The sequence below is a fragment of the Lissotriton helveticus genome, chromosome 1_2, assembly GCF_964261635.1.
Source record: "Lissotriton helveticus chromosome 1_2, aLisHel1.1, whole genome shotgun sequence".
Lineage (NCBI taxonomy): Eukaryota > Metazoa > Chordata > Amphibia > Caudata > Salamandridae > Lissotriton > Lissotriton helveticus.
This window is the reverse complement of record NC_136058.1, coordinates 377,408,994-377,413,993: the sequence shown is the minus strand read 5'-3', so window position 1 is coordinate 377,413,993 and position 5,000 is coordinate 377,408,994. Positions and strand designations below refer to the sequence as shown.

The 5,000-nt window shown below is 47.3% G+C and overlaps 7 non-coding genes across 7 annotated transcripts; 2 read left to right on the top strand and 5 right to left on the bottom strand.

Annotated features, from left to right (window-relative positions):
* Positions 1-36: 36 nt before the first annotated feature.
* On the bottom strand, positions 37-110 carry TRNAN-GUU (transfer RNA asparagine (anticodon GUU)). Its single transcript has one exon. It is a non-coding gene; the product is annotated as a tRNA-Asn (tRNA).
* Positions 111-2,015: 1,905 nt separating this feature from the next.
* TRNAG-GCC (transfer RNA glycine (anticodon GCC)) lies at positions 2,016-2,086 on the top strand. The gene has a single exon. It is a non-coding gene; the product is annotated as a tRNA-Gly (tRNA).
* Positions 2,087-2,157: 71 nt separating this feature from the next.
* On the bottom strand, positions 2,158-2,229 carry TRNAW-CCA (transfer RNA tryptophan (anticodon CCA)). The gene has a single exon. It is a non-coding gene; the product is annotated as a tRNA-Trp (tRNA).
* A 248-nt stretch (positions 2,230-2,477) lies between these two features.
* Positions 2,478-2,551, bottom strand: TRNAN-GUU (transfer RNA asparagine (anticodon GUU)). The gene has a single exon. It is a non-coding gene; the product is annotated as a tRNA-Asn (tRNA).
* Positions 2,552-2,758: 207 nt separating this feature from the next.
* Positions 2,759-2,829, top strand: TRNAG-GCC (transfer RNA glycine (anticodon GCC)). Its single transcript has one exon. It is a non-coding gene; the product is annotated as a tRNA-Gly (tRNA).
* A 1,741-nt stretch (positions 2,830-4,570) lies between these two features.
* TRNAW-CCA (transfer RNA tryptophan (anticodon CCA)) lies at positions 4,571-4,642 on the bottom strand. Its single transcript has one exon. It is a non-coding gene; the product is annotated as a tRNA-Trp (tRNA).
* Positions 4,643-4,890: 248 nt separating this feature from the next.
* Positions 4,891-4,964, bottom strand: TRNAN-GUU (transfer RNA asparagine (anticodon GUU)). The gene has a single exon. It is a non-coding gene; the product is annotated as a tRNA-Asn (tRNA).
* Positions 4,965-5,000: the final 36 nt, after the last annotated feature.

Below are 5,000 nucleotides of genomic sequence, written 5' to 3'. Positions count from 1 at the left end.
TTTTCCATTCAAGTGTTTCATGCAGGCAAAATAATACGTCCCTGGGTGGGCTTGAACCACCAACCTTTCGGTTAACAGCCGAACGCGCTAACCGATTGCGCCACAGAGACGAGTGGCTACAGCATCTTTCCTTAGACTCAATATATATCTTGATATGTATGTGCCTGCCTGGAGCTTGTCTTATATAAGCCATCATCATGTGAAACTTTGGCGTTGTCATGTCTGCTGCGCACACTTTGTTCATATGTGTACAATTTAAGTGTGTGCACCTGATCACTGTCTTGGACAGAGCTATGCCTGTTAACTGCCCATGTGAAGCATTGGTGGTTCAGTGGTAGAATTCTTGCCTGCCACGCGGGAGGCCCGGATTCGATTCCCGGCCAATTCAAGGCTGTGTTCCTTTGACTTTGTTTTCGAAAGGAAATATATGAACTCAGTGGGGAATAAAATGGTAAGCAGTGACCCCGACGTGATTTGACCACGCAACCTTCTGATCTGGAGTCAGACGCGCTACCGTTGCGCCACAAGGTCCTTACACTTACAGCCTTCAAGCCAGATCAACAAATGCTGATGGCCTTTTGACTTATTTTCCCCTCCTCATATGCCTACAGTTGTATTACAGGGCTAGGCCTTTTGTTTTCTATCCTAATTATGAAATTGACTGCAGGTGCAGAGAGAACGCAGAGGATTGAAATGTTCAGATAAAGGGTCTTAAGCAGGAGAGAGCAGAGGTACGTATCTGTGTTTCATTAAAGTGTTTCATGCAGGCAAAAAGGATACTTCCCTGGGTGGGCTTGAACCACCAACCTTTCTGTTAACAACCGAACGCGCTAACCATTTGCACCACAGAGGTTAATAACTGTAGCCCAGTTCCTGAGACTCAATATATATCTTGATAATTGTGTGCCTGCCTGGAGCTTGTGTTATATAATGCGTCTTTATGCCATACAGCATTTCTCATTTGCTTAGTGTCTTGTTATTGTTGGACGTAATGATGAATAGACTACTGTCTAATGGTCTTAGAGCCAGTATTACTACCGGTCCCAGTGTATGAGACACATACATGACTTTTCTGTTGCCTGCTTAGCATAGCTCCCTGCTCCTCTGTAGGTGTGCTACCAGCCAGTAAGGTGTGTGCCTTGCCCATCAGATGTGTTATGTTAGACTTGACTTCTCTGTGAGAAAAGTCTCCCTCCCATAGCAGGTGCTTTCTCTGAACTCTTGACTTGTAAGACTGCTGGGAAAGGCCCTCCCTAGCCCCTCACTCAGATATATACATTTACCTTCAGAGCTCAGCTTTGGAGAAAGAGATTGGGGAGAGAGCAAATAGGGGAAGGCCCATGGTGCACACTTTATTTTACATAAAAGCTGGGGCTTGTGGGAGGACAGGGACAAGAGGGTTCTCAGGGAAAGAAATCCCAGGAGTATTGATGGCTAGGCCCTGAAACACAACAATCCCGGATTGGCAAGGCACAATATGCCTGTGCAACAGGCCTGACCCTAGGCTTCCGGAGTTCTTGGTCACAAAAGGCTCCAGTGATCTAAGCCCGACCAGGGCTGTGCCCGACCAGGGCTGTAGGCCGCATTGGGAGCGCGTTAGGGACGCGTAAAGGGACGCAGGGCGCAGAACTCTGCCCGTTTCACCCCAGCATTTAGGGGAGGACACAGAATCTGGGAAAGCCAGTGGGAAGGATTTTCCAGGAGGAGAGTTCAGTGAGATAATCTGAAACACAATAGTGCTGGTGATCTGGCGGGTGCATTCTGTGAACCACTTTTGTCGGGAGCAGCCTGCCATCATGCCCTGATAAACACAACTCTAGTCCCAAGCCAGTGACCTCAGCAAATGCAAAGACATTCATAGTTATAGTCTCCTGCATCTGATTCTTGCCATCTTCATGTGAAACGTTGGCGTTATCATGTCTGCTGCGCACACTTTGTTCATATGTGTACAATTTAAGTGTGTGCACCTGATCACTGTCTTGGGCAGAGCTCTGCCTGTGAACAACCCATGTGAAGCATTGGTGGTTCAGTGGTAGAATTCTCGCCTGCCATGCGGGAGGCCCGGGTTCGATACCCGGCCAATGCAAGACTGCTTTCTTTTGACTTTGTTTTCGAAAGGAAATATATGACCTCAGTGGGGAATAAAATGGTAAGCAGTGACCCCGACGTGATTTGAACACGCAACCTTCTGATCTGGAGTCAGACGCGCTACCGTTGCGCCACGAGGTCCTTACACTTACAGCTTTCGGAGCCAGATCAACAAATGCTGTGGGCCTTTTGACTTATTTTCCCCTCCTCATATGCCTACAGTTGTATTACAGAGCTTGACCTTTTGTTTTCTATCCTAATTATGAAATTGACTGCAGGTGCCGAGAGAACGCAGAGAATTGAAATATTCAGGGAAAGGGTGTCCAGCAGGAGAGAGCAAAGGTACGTATCTGTTTTCCATTCAAGTGTTTCATGCAGGCAAAATAATACGTCCCTGGGTGGGCTTGAACCACCAACCTTTCGGTTAACAGCCGAACGCGCTAACCGATTGCGCCACAGAGACGAGTGACTACTGCATCTTTCCTTAGACTCAATATATTCCTTGATATGTATGTGCCTGCCTGGAGCTTGTCTTATATAAGCCATCATCATGTGAAACTTTGGCGTTGTCATGTCTGCTGCGCACACTTTGTTCATATGTGTACAATTTAAGTGTGTGCACCTGATCACTGTCTTGGACAGAGCTATGCCTGTGAACTCCTCATGTGAAGCATTGGTGGTTCAGTGGTAGAATTCTCGCTTGCCACGCGGGAGGCCCGGGTTCGATTCCCGGCCAATGCAAGGCTGTGTTCCTTTGACTTTGTTTTCGAAAGGAAATATATGAACTCAGTGGGGAATAAAATGGTAAGCAGTGACCCCGACGTGATTTGACCACGCAACCTTCTGATCTGGAGTCAGACGCGCTACCGTTGCGCCACAAGGTCTTTACACTTACAGCCTTCAAGCCAGATCAACAAATGCTGATGGCCTTTTGACTTATTTTCCCCTCCTCATATGCCTACAGTTGTATTACAGGGCTAGGCCTTTAGTTTTCTATCCTAATTATGAAATTGACTGCAGGTGCAGAGAGAACGCAGAGGATTGAAATGTTCAGATAAAGGGTCTTAAGCAGGAGAGAGCAGAGGTAGGTATCTGTGTTTCATTAAAGTGTTTCATGCAGGCAAAAAGGATACTTCCCTGGGTGGGCTTGAACCACCAACCTTTTTGTTAACAACCGAACGCGCTAACTATTTGCACCACAGAGGTTAATAACTGTAGCACGGTTCCTGAGACTCAATATATATCTTGATAATTGTGTGCCTGCCTGGAGCTTGTGTTATATAATGCGTCTTTATGCCATACAGCATTTCTCATTTGCTTAGTGTCTTGTTATTGTTGGACGTAATGATGAATAGACTACTGTCTAATGGTCTTAGAGCCAGTATTACTACCGGTCCCAGTGTATGAGACACATACATGACTTTTCTGTTGCCTGCTTAGCATAGCTCCCTGCTCCTCTGTAGGTGTGCTACCAGCCAGTAAGGCGTGTGCCTTGCCCATCAGATGTGTTATGTTAGACTTGACTTCTCTGTGAGCAAAGTCTCCCTCCCATAGCAGGTGCTTTCTCTGAACTCTTGACTTGTAAGACTGCTGGGAAAGGCCCTCCCTAGCCCCTCACTCAGATAGATACATTTACCTTCAGAGCTCAGCTTTGGAGAAAGAGATTGGGGAGAGAGCAAATAGGGGAAGGCCCATGGTGCACACTTTATTTTACATAAAAGCTGGGGCTTGTGGGAGGACAGGGACAAGAGGGTTCTCAGGGAAAGAAATCCCAGGAGTATTGATGGCTAGGCCCTGAAACACAACAATCCCGGATTGGCAAGGCACAATATGCCTGTGCAACAGGCCTGACCCTAGGCTTCCGGAGTTCTTGGTCACAAAAGGCTCCAGTGATCTAAGCCCGACCAGGGCTGTAGGCCGCGTTGGGAGCGCGTTAGGGACGCAGGGCGCAGAACTCTGCCCGTTTCACCCCAGCATTTAGGGGAGGACACAGAATCTGGGAAAGCCAGTGGGAAGGATTTTCCAGGAGGAGAGTTCAGTGAGATAATCTGAAACACAATAGTGCTGGTGATCTGGCGGGTGCATTCTGTGAACCACTTTTGTCGGGAGCAGCCTGCCATCATGCCCTGATAAACACAACTCTAGTCCCAAACCAGTGACCTCAGCAAATGCAAAGACATTCATAGTTATAGTCTCCTGCATCTGATTCTTGCCATCTTCATGTGAAACGTTGGCGTTATCATGTCTGCTGCGCACACTTTGTTCATATGTGTACAATTTAAGTGTGTGCACCTGATCACTGTCTTGAGCAGAGCTCTGCCTGTGAACAACCCATGTGAAGTATTGGTGGTTCATTGGTAGAATTCTCGCCTGCCACGTGGGAGGCCCGGGTTCGATTCCCGGCCAATGCAAGACTGCTTTCTTTTGACTTTGTTTTCGAAAGGAAATATATGACCTCAGTGGGGAATAAAATGGTAAGCAGTGACCCCGACGTGATTTGAACACGCAACCTTCTGATCTGGAGTCAGACGCGCTACCGTTGCGCCACGAGGTCCTTACACTTACAGCTTTCGGAGCCAGATCAACAAATGCTGTGGGCCTTTTGACTTATTTTCCCCTCCTCATATGCCTACAGTTGTATTACAGAGCTTGACCTTTTGTTTTCTATCCTAATTATGAAATTGACTGCAGGTGCCGAGAGAACGCAGAGAATTGAAATATTCAGGGAAAGGGTGTCCAGCAGGAGAGAGCAAAGGTATGTATCTGTTTTCCATTCAAGTGTTTCATTCAGGCAAAATAATACGTCCCTGGGTGGGCTTGAACCACCAACCTTTCGGTTAACAGCCAAACGCGCTAACCGATTGCGCCACAGAGACGAGTGACTACAGCATCTTTCCTTAGACTCAATATAT